The sequence below is a fragment of the Streptopelia decaocto genome, assembly GCF_964273445.1.
Source record: "Streptopelia decaocto genome assembly, chromosome: 21".
Classification (NCBI taxonomy): domain Eukaryota; kingdom Metazoa; phylum Chordata; class Aves; order Columbiformes; family Columbidae; genus Streptopelia; species Streptopelia decaocto.
Genome location: NC_138676.1, coordinates 7,241,047 through 7,254,223, shown reverse-complemented (window position 1 = coordinate 7,254,223; position 13,177 = coordinate 7,241,047). Strand labels below are relative to the sequence as shown.

Sequence of the window (13,177 nt, the reverse complement as noted above, 5' to 3'; positions counted from 1 at the left end):
AGCTTGGGGCAGGTGGCCCTGGTACTGTGGCCGCAGGACCCTCCTGAGGATCCCCTAGGCCAAATGTCTCATGCTGTCCTGGGGAGCCAGTCCGGACCTGGGTCTGCAAGCTGCCTGTGCTGGAGACCCTCTCAGCATGCCAGCTGGATGAACATTCTCACTGTCTTTCATTCTCACTGGTCCCCACTGCTGTGGGACCAGTTCCAGTTCCAGTGTGGCTGCTCTGCCGGGCTGGGCTGGGGAGAGGGCAGGGGGTGGCACAATTCAGGAGGGGGTGGGAGGGCTGAACTGGCAAATGCCCCAGAGAAGAAAATACCAGTGAACAGCTGAAGTGTGTGAGTGTGCAGGGCTGGCACACAGCAGTGTCCTCTCCCAGCCAGGCCTCCTGGGAGAGCCCTGAAGCACCAGCAGAGCAGGGGCTGGGCTGTGCCCATGGTCATGGGACAACCTGGGGAAACTGGCCCAGGACAGTCACCGCAGACCAGCCCCTCAAAACCACCATTTCCAGCACTGGCCCTTCACCCCAGCTGAGAGAGGTTGTTCATCCCTCAACACAAGGACACTGAATAACTTAGAAGTCAATGTTTCCACTGTATGGATGAGATATGAGCATGCATATCATGGACATAAGATGAACCCCACTCAGTACAAACCCCATCAGCTATTCCTGCAGGTTCCATGAAGCCCTGAAGGCAGCACTAGGATGTGCTGCCTTGAACTGAGGTCCCCATGTCCATTCCTCATGACATGAGGATGGCCATACTTAGGGATCTGGAGCGGCTGGATCGTTGGGCTGAGGCCAGTTGTCTGAGGTTTAACAAGGCAAAGTGCTGGTTTCTACACTTGGGTCACAACAACTCTATGAACGCTACAGGCTCAGGGAAGAGTTTCTGGAAAGCTGCCTGGTGGAAAGGGATCTGTGGGTATTGACTGACAGTGTCTGAACAGGAGCCAGCGTGTTTCCAGGTGGCTAAAAAGACCAACAGCATCCTGGCTTGGATCAGGAATAGTGTGGCCAGCAGGACTAGATAAGTGATCGTGCCGCTGTACTCAGCACTGGTGAGGCCGCACCTTGAATCCTGTGTTCAGTTTGGGACCCCTCATCATAAGAAGAACATTGAAATACTAGAGAGAGTGCAGAGGAGGCGACAAAGCTGCTGAGTGTCTGGAGCACAAGTGTGATGAGGAGCGGTTGAGGGAACTGGGGCTGATCAGCCTGGAGAACAGGAGGCTGAGGGAAGCCTTATCGCTGTCCACAACTGCCTGAAAGGTGGTTGAACATGGAGGGTGTTGGTCTCTTCTCCCAAGTAGCAAGTGATAGGACAGGAGGAAATGGCCCCAAATTGCACCAGGGGAGGTTTAGATTGGATATTAGGAAAAAAGTATTTCCCGGAAAGGGTTGTCAGGCATTGGAACAGGCTGCCCAGGGCAGTGGGGGAGTCACCACCGCTGGAGGGGTTTAAAGGTGTTTAGACGAGGTTCTCAGGGACATGGTTTAGTGCGAGAGCTGGGCTATGGTTGGACTCAATGATCCCAAGGCTCTCTTCCTATCAGAGTATTCTATGATTCTATGATTCTGCCTCAGATGAGAGTCCACAAAGCCAACTCAGTTACGGATGTTGGGCACAACCCTGACATTTCTGTTTGTGACTCTGGGAACAAACCCCACTGACCCAGTGAGATTCACCTCAGTTGCCCTGTGATTCTGGATTGTGTTTTCAAAATGACAGTGCAATCGAGGAGGTCCTGGCATCCGTCAAACCCATCTTCAAGAAAGGCAGGAAGGAGAATGGGGAGAATCACAGCCTGGTCAGCTTGTCTCTGTCCCTGGGAAGGTGATTGGACAAGTCCTCCAGCAGCCATCTGCAGGCACTTGAAGGACAAGAAAGAGACTTGTGAACCAAAATGGGCAGGGGAAAGACAGGCATGTTGTGTGTATGAAATTGAGCCAGGCTTTGGACATGGTCTCCCATGGTGTCCTTATAGACGGATTGATACTGTTTGTGCTGAAGAAGTGGATGCTTGGTGGGAAGTTCACTGAAACATCAAGCCCACATATAATCTGTGATGCAGTGTCCTCTGTGCAGTTAGTGTGTCATCCCCCAGGGACCAGCAGTTGGGCCAAAACTGCTGAAGGTCTTTATTGTCCCTTCTGTGCTGTGATGGAGATGATGCAAAGCTAAGGGGAACCTTGAAGAACCTCACCTGGTCACCCTGCTTTGGGAAGGAGAATGAAGGAAGAAGATGTTCAGGGCTCTCTCTTCAAAACTGACTGACTCTATGATTCAACGAATCTTTCCCCTGGACATGTTTTTGAATATAGAATATCTGCAGAAAATTAAAAAAAAAAAAAATAGAGGCAGAAGAGAAGATAGAAATGATGTCAACATAAAAAACAACAGTTACTACAAAGAAAGTTTCTCCACTCAAACATTTAGAAGGAAATACCTTTGTTTAATTTGATACAACAAGCATAATATTATCTAGTCAGGCGCTGAGCTATGGGGAGGGGGATGGATGGGTGTGGTATTATGAGGTCAGCTGAGTCTCAGACACTCATAATCCAGGCGGAATCATGTGGCTGTGAAGGGGACAGTGGGGTCAGTTCTGTCTCTGGAGGTGACAGCCCAGCAGCAGGGACATGGCTGGGAAAGAACCTCTGCCCAAGTGCCCACAGGCTCTACCCAGGAACAGAGACGGGTTGTCATGTCCATCCCACCTGAGAACATGACGGGACATGTGCAGGAACATGGTCGTGTCTGTCAGAGAAGCTGAAAGGCCAGCAGCACTCATGGGATTTAGAAGATCATGGCGAGGTGACTTCTCTCTGGTCAGGTAAAAGACCACAAGAAGCCTGATGGGTTGCATTCCCTGCATGAACGGCAGTTTGTGAGATGGTCGAGCTTTTCTTGATAGTGGGAAGAAGCAGGAAAGAGAAAAAAGAAGTCTACTTGGAAGGTGAGGAATGGATATGAGGAGGAAGAAATGTCACTGGAAGGGCAGTGCTGTGGTGCAAGAGGTGACCCAGAGGGAGCTGGATCAGCCCATGGTTTGTGTTCCAAAGAGCAGCCAGCGAGGGTGCAGACACAGCAGTGAAGGTGCAGAAATGCTGGGGTGAGAGCAGGTGGGGAAGCGAGATGGGTGTCTGCAGCCTGCAGGGAAAGAGGGGCAGGGGTAGGACCGTGTAGAACAGCCTGTGGTGGAGATGGCAAAGGGCGCTGTAAGGCTGGAAGGGACCCACAGAACCCAGGTCTCTGTCCCCTTGGCCAGGGCAGTTGTCTCTGCCACTGAGGTCCAGGAGAAGACATGTTGTCCTCATGGCACTGGGGCTCGTTGCCTCCTTGCAGCCCCACGGGGAAGCTGGAAGTTGTTGTCCCAGTGTTGTCCTTCCCTGGGCCTTGCACACCCACATCCCATGGTCCCAGGAAGAGCCCTGAGCCGTGTGTGAGGGACAGGATCCCCCTTCCCATTGCCTGCAGGTCATGGCTTCTCCTTTCTGCTTCAGAAAGCAAACCAAGGGGTTTCTGAGCATCAGAGCTGAAGAAAAGACTCAAAGGAGACCTCATGGTGGCTACAGCTTCCTCATAAGCAGAGAAGGAAGGGAAGGTACTGATCTCTTCTCTCTGGTGACCAATGACAGAACCCAGGGAATGGCAGAAGATGTGCCAGGGGAGGGTCAGTTGGACATGAGGAAAAGGTTCTTCCCGCAGAGGTGCTGGACACTGAACAGGCTCCCCAGGGAGGTGTCACGGCCCCAAGCCTGACAGTGTTCAAGGAGAGACTGGACAATGTCCTCAGACACACGGGGTGACCTGTGGGGTGTCCTGTGCTGGGGCAGGAGTTGGACTCCATGATCCTTGTGGGTCCTTCCAACTCAGGACATTGTATAATTCTATGAAATACTAGGTCAAAAGTCCCTGTTTTCATTCTTCAGATGAGTTGTAAACACACACATCATGTGCATGTCCACTGTGTGCTTGTGGGGAGATGAACCCAAGGGAGCACAAATGTCATCAGCTATTCCTAAGGGTTCCATAAAGGTCAGTGGGATAGAGATGGTGTTCAAGGGTCTCTTCCAAACTGTGTTATTGTAGGATTCCATGATTATTTTCCTTGGAGAGCTTTTCATATCAGAAAAGCAGAGAAAGAAGAAGAAGAAAATTAGGTGCAGAAGCAGAGATGTAAAATGCCCCAGAGTAAATACAGCAGCTCCTCTGAGGAACGTTTCTCCACTCAAACCCTTCATAGGAAATCTATCAGATACATTTGATGAAAGCAGCTTAGTTTGATCTGCTCACACACTGGACCACAAGGAGGGCGATGGTGGGTGCGATGTCATGTGGTCACTGTGTCTCAGGAACTCATAGTCCAGTAGGAACCAATGGCTGTGGAGGGGACTGTGAGGTCACTTCTGCCTCTGAAGGGGATTGGCCAACAGCAGGAACATGGCTGGCGAAGGACTGCGAGGTCACACACACGAGACGTGCAATCGGGCCCAATCAGCATGGCTGGATGAAAGGCAGGTCCTGCTTGACCAGCCTGATCTCCTTCTGTGACAAGGTGACCGGCTGAGCAGATGAGGGAAAGTCTGTCGTGGGGAGTGAATCCGCCACACAGGCTGTGGGTGTTGTGTCCTTAGACTGCAGTAAAGCCTGTGACACCGTATCCCACAGCATCTCCTGGAGAAGCTGCAGCTCGTGGCCTGGATGGTGTATGTGCGATGGGTAAAGAACTGGCTGGAGGGCCGGGCCCAAAGAGTTGTGGTGAACAGAGCCAAATCCAGTCGGCCTCCGGTCACAAATGGTGCCTCCAGGGCTCAGCATTTGACTCAGTTTTATTTAAGCTTTATCAATGATGTGGATGAGGGGATCAAGTGCACCCTCAGTAAGTTTGCAGATGACACCAAGTTGGGTGGGAGTGTTGATCTGCTGGAGGGTGGGAAGGCCATGCAGAGGGATCTGGACAAGCTGGATCATTGGGCTGAGGCCAATTGTCTGAGGTTAACAAGGCCAAGTGCCGAGTCCTGCACTTGGGTCACAACAACCCCAGGCAGCGCTACAGGCTCAGGGAAGAGTGGCTGGAAATTTCCTGGTGGAAAGGAATCTGGGGATGTTGAATGACAGTGTCTGAACATGAGCCAGCATGTGCCCAGGTGGCCAAAAAGGCCACCAACAGTATCCTGGCTTGTATCAGGAATGGTGTGGTCAGCTTGACTAGAGAAGTGATTGTGCCGCTGTACTCAGCACTAGTGAGGCCCCACTTTGAATTCTGTGTTCAGTTTTGTGTCCCTCTTCATTAGAAGGACTTTGAGGCACCAGAGAGAGCTGCTGAGGGTCTGGAGCACAAGTGTGATGAAGAGCAGCTGAGGGAACTGGGGCTGTTCAGCCTGGAGAACAGGAGGCTGAGGGGAGACCTTATCGCTGTCTGCAACTGCCTGAAAGGAGGTTGAACATGGAGGGGGTTGCTCTCTTCTCCCCAGTAGCAAGTGATAGGACAAGAGGAAATGGCCTCAAGTTACACAAGGGGAGGTTTAGATTGGCTGTCACAAAAAAATTCCTCCCAGAAAGTGTTTTCAGGCACCATCCCTGGAGGGGTTTAAAAGGCATTTAGATGAGGTTCTCAGAGACATGGTTTAGTACTAGATTTAGGTGGTGGTTGCACTCAGTGATCCTGAGGGTCTATTCCAATGAAATGATTCTGTTATATCAACTGGAAAATTCTTCTATCACATCTTCTACGTGCTCTTCACACACCTGCCTCTTTACCTACAGTCCTGAAATTTACCTAATTAAGCACTCAGGTCTTGAATACCAGATGTAAATGACAAAAGTGACATGACTCTATCAGTCTTGTCTGATACCTGCCCGTCCCAGGCAAACACCTCAGGTACACGGGGCCTCTCGAGGTTTGCACTGGGTGCTTATAGTGAGACCATGGAGCTCAGCCCAAAAACCTGAGAACTCCCCTCAAAACTTAAAAACCAAACTAAACCAACAACAAAAAGAACAAAAAAAAAACCCCATGATTTTTTCATCAGATGAAATAATTCAAAATTTCCAATAAAATGTCTGCGGAATTTCTATCCTTCCAAAATATGAATTTTCAGAATGTGTATGGACTGTGGGAGATGAAACGTTGGCCTTTCCCTGTGCTTGCAGTGCCAGAACTCTGTCTATCACTACGTGTATTTAATCCCCTGGACATCCAGGAGTTTCCACCTGTCCTTGCCCAGCTCACCGTGTCTGAATTCATCTCTTCAGAAGCCTGTCTGGACATTTGCACTTTCCATCACTCCCCAGCCCTGCACACACACACTGTTCAGCTGTACAATGGTGTTTCATATATAGGTCACTTTCTTGGGCATGTTCTTGGGAGAATCTTTGTAAGAAGAACTAAACCTTCAAGTCCTGCCCTGAGGAGATCACCTTTCTATCTGGAAAGGCTGTTCTGAGGCCAGCTCTGTCACAGCAGTGCCCATTGCCTGTCCCTGCCTGCGCCCACAGGACTGACACACAGCAGGACGGTGACCAAGCTGCCAGAGCACTCAGGTCTTGTACCAACACAAGGGATGAGAAGGAGAGTGTGGAGTGGAACCAGAACAGCTCTGGAAGAACAAGCGCTGGTGCTCCCTGGCAGGGCTGCCAGGCTGGGCTCTTTTCCCTCCTCCCATGAACACAGGAACCGTCCCTGCAGCTCCATAAGGCCTTGCAGGAAGGATATAGTGAAAAACAAGTGACCAAGGAGCCCTTTATTTTGTTTAGAGGCAAGGAGAGCATGGCTTCTCATTTACAAAGCCAGTGGTTATAAAAGAAAAGCAGACAGTGAATTAAGAAATGGGATGACAACATTATCACAATAAAAAAACTACCAACAACAACAGAAAATCCAGATGACAGGCTGGGCCTGTAATTAGTTACTCTAAAACTCCTAAGTAGAAGCAGATGGGCAATTTAATGCTTCAGGAAATTGTAAGATATGAGTTTCCACAGAGCATCCTTGAGCTCCTGGTTCCTCATGCTGTAGATGAGGGGGTTCACTGCTGGAGGCACCACCGAGTACAGAACTGACACCACCAGGTCCAGGGATGGGGAGGAGATGGACGGGGGCTTCAGGTGGTCAAACAGGGCAGTGCTGACAAACAGGGAGACCACGGCCAGGTGAGGGAGGCAGGTGGAAAAGGCTTTGTGCCGTCCCTGCTCAGAGGGGATCCTCAGCACGGCCCTCAAGATCTGCACATAGGACACCACAATGAACACAAAACACATAAAAGCTAAAGAGACACTGACCACCATAAGCCCAATTTCCCTGAAGTATGTGTGTGAGCAGGAGAGCTTGAGGATCTGGGGGATTTCACAGAAGAACTGGCCCAGGGCATTGCCCTTGCACAGGGGCAGTGAAAATGTATTGGCCGTGTGCAGCAGAGAATAGAGAAACCCAGTGGCCCAGGCAGCTGCTGCCATGTGGACACAAGCTCTGCTGCCCAGGAGGGTCCCGTAGTGCAGGGGTTTGCAGATGGCAATGTAGCGGTCGTACGACATGATGGTGAGAAGGTTAAACTCTGCTGTAGCACAGAAAAAGAATAAAAAACCTGGGCAGCACAACCCGAGTATGATATGACCTTGGTGTTGCAGAGGGAGTTGTCCATGGACTTGGGGAGAGTGTTGGAGATGGAGCCCAAGTCGAGGAGGCGAGGTTGAGCAGGAAGAAGTACATGGGGGTGTGCAGGTGCTGGTCCCAGGCTATGGTGGTGATGATGAGGCCGTTGCCCAGGAGGGCAGCCAGGTAGATGCCCAGGAAGAGCCAGAAGTGCAAGAGCTGCAGCTCCCGTGTGTCTGTGAATGGCAGGAGGAGGAACTGGGTGATGGAGCTGCTGTTGGACATTGGCTGCCTGTGGGCATGAGGACCTGTGCAAGGAGGAAAATACAGTGACAAGTTAGGGGAGATTTCTCTGGGGAAAATATCATGTTGTTTCTCATGGAAAACCCTCTCCCCGATGGAGGGATGTTTCAGCTTATTCTCTCTTTCTACCAAGTGAGAAAAACAGTTCATCACTGTTTAAAATGCAGCTTAAGCATCTGGTTTCCATGAACACACCTCTGGGGCAAGATCCACTGAACTGGTATCAGAACAAAAACTGATCCACACTGCCACCCCAACCCCAGAGAGCGAGAGCACCAGGGACAGGTGGAGAAACAGGGAAGGACACTGCAGTGCTACCAGAAAATAAAGCAAGGACAGAAAGGCAGACGGGCATGCTGTGGAACCTTCTCCTCACCCGGCTGTGCTGCTGCCACTCACATAATGACACTGGAGAGCAAGTACTTTTAGCACCTTTTTTGTGTACCATGTTGCAGGAACCCTTCACCTGGAGGTCCAGCTGCTGAGGTGGAGACTCGTGACCTGGACCCCATGGCTTTGGGGCAGAGGGTCTGCTGGGGAGGAGAGGAGACCAGGGGTTGCACTGGGAAATGTGTCTGCACTGCAGGGGATTGCAGGGAGTTCCTAAATCCCGTCCCTGGCATATCTGGTAGGAGCTCCTTCTCCCTGCCCATGTCTGTGCTGCCTGCAGGTGTGTGTCTGTCCCTGGGTCTGCTCCCTGTCAGTGTCACAGACCACGTCCCACCCGCTGTGTGCTCAGCTCTGTCCTGCTCACACCTCCTGGCACTGCCCAGGGGCAGCTCTGTGTGTGCAGGGGCTCAGGAGCAGCTCAGACACGTCCTAACGAGAACTGGGGTCTCAGTGTCTGCTCCAAAGAGAAAAATAAATCCCCATCTCCACTGCACACCCAGCCAACCAAGAGTGGAAAACTGAAATCACACACTCCTTCCCTTACGGCTGTTCCTGTCTCGATATCCTTGTTCTGAAGGCCCCTCTGCCATGTCTGTGGGGGGATCTGGAGCTCTGAGCAGCCCTGACCCACACAGCCCCCTTCAACCCCACAAGCTCCCTGCCTGCCCTGCCGGGGGTCGCTCCTTCCCCCCACAGCTGCTGCCATGGGATCTCCCGGGCAGGCTGAGCGCTGACCCTGGCAGGCGGCAGAGTCCCTGCCCGGCACAGCCCTGGGGTGCAGGGACCCTGCTCTGCAGGACAGCCCTGGGCACCCCTGGGTGCTCACCCGGCTTCACAGCTGTTCAACATGGCCTGACAAGAGCCCCGTCCTTACAGATCCCACCAGCTGTGCCTGTGCCAGTTTCAGGAGATGCCTCCAGGAGCTACAGCTGCACTGCCCTGCACCAGAGACTTACCATGGCAAGGGCTGCAAAGGTTTCTCCTCCAGTGAGCTCTCAGTCATCCTCCCAGTCCTGACCACCTTTAATCTCTCTCTGCCTTGCTCGTCTGCTGGGATCCCCAGGCAGAGCCCTCAGCCCTGCTGCGTGTGCAGAGGAGCTGCTCCTGGGCAGAGCTGTCTCTCTGCAGCGCTGCCGCTGCCATGAGCTTCCTGTGTCCCAGGAGCCCAGCCCAGCTCAGCAGCACAGGAGCAGCCCAAGGCGCTTTAATGACCCCTCTGGTGGGTTTGGTGCTGAGTCCATGGACCTCAGACCCTGGAGGGAGGTGATGAAACCTCTCAAGAAGTCAAAGTCAGATTCAAACTCCAAAGTTTCTTGTAATGTTAATGGGTTCCACTGAGGGACACGACTGAAGAACTGACCCCAGGGTCTGTTTAGAGCAGAAAACTGTAGGCGGTGATGACAGGTCAGGAAAAGCAAAGTAAAGGTGTCTCTGATGCTCAGTAAACCTGGATGTGTTTCATTAACCAAAGGACCAAACCTTGACTCCACTTTGGAAGTCATATCCTGTCCCTCCCACGTTGCCCAGGGCCCTTCCTGGGACAGTGTGATGTGGGGCTGTGCAAGGCCAAGGGCAGGACTATGGTCCCACCTCTCCCAGGTTCCTGGCTGGGGACAAGGTGTCTCCTCACAGCCATCAGAGGTGCAGACAACAGCCATAGCCAAGGGGAGAAGGAGCTCATGTCTGGTGGGGCTTTCAGCCTCTTTACATCCCTTGATCATCTCCACGACAGCCTGTCCTGTGCTGTGGCATCCCCTGCACCTCTTTGCCTGCAGGCTGCAGACAACCCCCCTAATGCCCCACCTTGCTCCTGTCTGAGCATCTTCCTTCCTTTGCTGAGATCTCTCCATCCTCCCCAGCTGGTCCTTGAAGCACAAAGCCTTGGGCTGATGCAGACTCTCTCTGCTGACCTGCTCCACCACAGCACTGCCCTTCCATCACATTCCTTTCTGCTCATGTCCAGCCTGGACCTCCCCAGCTGCACTTTCGGCCATTATTTCTTTCTCACACTCTTTCCCACTATGCAGAAACCTCCACCACCTCTGAAACCACCCTTCAAGCACTCTCAGGCTACTCCTGCACTGCTGCAGCCTCCCCAGCGCTGCTGGGCCAAAGCAGCCCAGGTCCCTCAGCACCCCACACCATGTGCACAAGGTGCTGAACCTGCCTTGGCACAGCCCTGCACTCTCCAGTTCCTCCCTGCTGCTCCAAACTGGGAAGCCGCACACTGGCACACACCCGTGTGTGTGGGTCACACCAGTGCTGAACCGACTGGGATGAGAACTGCAGGTGTCTGGGTCCCCACGCTCCTCCTCATGCAGCCCCGTGTGCAGCTGCCTTGTTCATGGTGAGCGTGCACCACGGGCTGGTGTGGGGACCTTGGAGTGCCCAGGCCCTTCTCCTCAGGGTCACTGCTCAGTGTGTCAGGTCCTGCTCTGTCCTGATGGATGAGGTTATTGTCCCCCATGATACTTTACTGCCCATTTCTCCTTCTGTTGGGTAAATCCCAGATTTTCTCAAGGTCTGGTCTCTCCCTGGGCTGAATGTCCATTTGCTCAGCTGTTAAAGTTTGCATGCAGATTGTTTATCCTGATGGGGGTGTATCTCCCAACATAACAGCATGAGGAGGTATAGGACACTATAAATACCAACTCCTGGAGAAACTGTGGCGTCTGGTGCTCATAATGCCAGAGGTCTGGAGTCAAAGAGAGAGTTTCTGTTCATGTGAGAGAGCAGCAGGAATGTGTGGAGCTCTGTCTGGGGACAGACAATGTCAGCTGAAGGTTGAGGAGTCAGCATGGGAGGGCAGAACAACATGGGCAATGTTGTGGTGACTGGACATCAGCTACTGACTCACTGATGAGGAAGAGGAATGAGATGAGGCCTCCTTCAGACAAATGAAAGAAGCCTCATGTTTCCAGGATGTGTCCTCGTGGCAGACCTGAGATATCCCAATATCTGCAAGGAACCGGCTGAGGATCCTGGGAGATGATCACAAGGCCAAGAGCAGGATTTCAGGAGAGCAAGATTTGGCTGCTGAGGGACCTGCTTGGGTCCTGTGGGATATGACCTTGGTGTCTGCAGAGCTTTTCTCTCCCATCTCCTCCCTCCTCTCTCCCACCTGCTGTTGTGCAGCGTTTTTTACCCTTTCTCGAATACAATATCTCAGAGGTGCTGCCAACATCACTGAGTGGCTCAGATTGGGCAAGGAGTGGGTCCATCACGGAGCCAGTTGAAATCCACTCTGTCTTATGTCAGTGAAACTCCTGTTGTCCTCTCAGAGGTGACAACTGCAGCACACCCACACTCATCCTCAGAATTTGCCATGTAAACCTAGTACAGGGTGACAGTGTGTTGGGTGTAACAAACTGCTGCATCAGGGAGAAGTACTGGAAAAGATCTTCTGTCAGCAACCTGAGGAAATTACCAGTCAAAGAGCAGGTTCATATGGGAAACTGTAATTGTTCTGACATTCTCTGGTGTGGCATATTTGCAGGTGCAGTTTCAAAGGATCTTGGGCCAACTTCTTAACATGTCTGCTTGATGGGCAAAAAGGGTGATTCTCACCTGGATCTGGAACTGGGAAACAAGGAAGAGCTGGTGAGGGATGTGAACATCAGTGTCCACCTTGGCTGTCGTGAGCAGGACACAGTGGGGTCCCAGGCACCAGAGAGGAGGGAGGAAGGCCAGCAGCACAGCACAGGCTGGTGGAATCCAGAGGAGAAGACTTTGAAATACTGGGGGATGGTGGGCAAAGTGGTGACATGGAAGTAGATCTGAAGGGTGAAGGAGCTCAGGAAATATCACAAATCTTACAGGACAGCCTGCTCCAAGCACAAGAATGATCTCCCCAAGCACACATGAAAAGAAACATTTATCTTGTGAGGCTGCTCCTCTGAACTGATGGAGCTGCAGGGCACAAAGGCAGAAACAGGAGGTGGAAGCAGGGGAAGCTGCAAAGGAGGAATTTAGAAATCTTGTCCATGGATGTGGGGATGATGCCAAAGCTGCCCTGGAATTGATACCTGCAGGGGAGGCTGAGGGCAGCATGATGAGCTGATACAGCTTCCTTAAAAAAATAGAATAGACAGGGCGATCATGGGCCTGCTGCTGAACTTCATACGAGCAGAATGAGACAGAACTGAGGTACTTCATGGCTTCTTTGCCTCCATCTTCACCAGCAAGGTCTCCTGGGACTTTGTTCCTGAAGGCAGGAGTCTGGAGAACACCCAGCAGTGGATGGGGCTCAAGTCAGGGGTGACCTGAGCAAACTCAGACACCATTACAGAACAGGAGATGGGTCATTTGACCAGCTCCTGAACACAAGTATCGCTGTGCTGTGACACCTGAGATTGCCAGGAACACCCACCTCTTGGTCCAGAGGAGTGTGACTCCTCTTGAGGTGTCCTGGCCTGACTCTTCACTCACATGGTGATTTAGATACGCACTTTTCTGAAATATTCAGTCTTTCCTAGGAGACATTCCACATCAGTATGAACTGGAGGCTGCTGATGCCACCTGTTCTGGAAAGGGAGGGAAGGGCGAGCAGGGAAGGGAATAGAAGAAATTTGGCTTTATTGCTCTTTATTATGGAAATGGTCTCTGTTTTGCTATTCCTGAAATCCCCCTAATAATCCACATCAGACTTGATGCACAGAGCCTTGGCTTGTAAGAGCATTTTAGATGTTAGTGAGCCCTCTGCTGCCATGATCCTGTACTGCAGCTACTGAGAGAATGAACAAACCTCTAATGAAGTGAAAGGCAGAAGAAAACCCCAAGTTCTGAGGGTGTTTGGGACCCCATGAAGGGCCATCGCTGACACAGCTGTGAAGGAAACAACCAGTGCAGGTCCCTGTCCCTGGAAGCTGGTGAAGGGAAGACTTGGAGA

The 13,177-nt window shown here is 52.0% G+C and overlaps 1 pseudogene across 1 annotated transcript; it reads right to left on the bottom strand.

The window, feature by feature from the left end:
* Positions 1-6,950: 6,950 nt before the first annotated feature.
* LOC309448738 (olfactory receptor 14J1-like) lies at positions 6,951-7,881 on the bottom strand (annotated as a pseudogene). Its single transcript has one exon. The product of its transcript is annotated as an olfactory receptor 14J1-like (transcript).
* Positions 7,882-13,177: the final 5,296 nt, after the last annotated feature.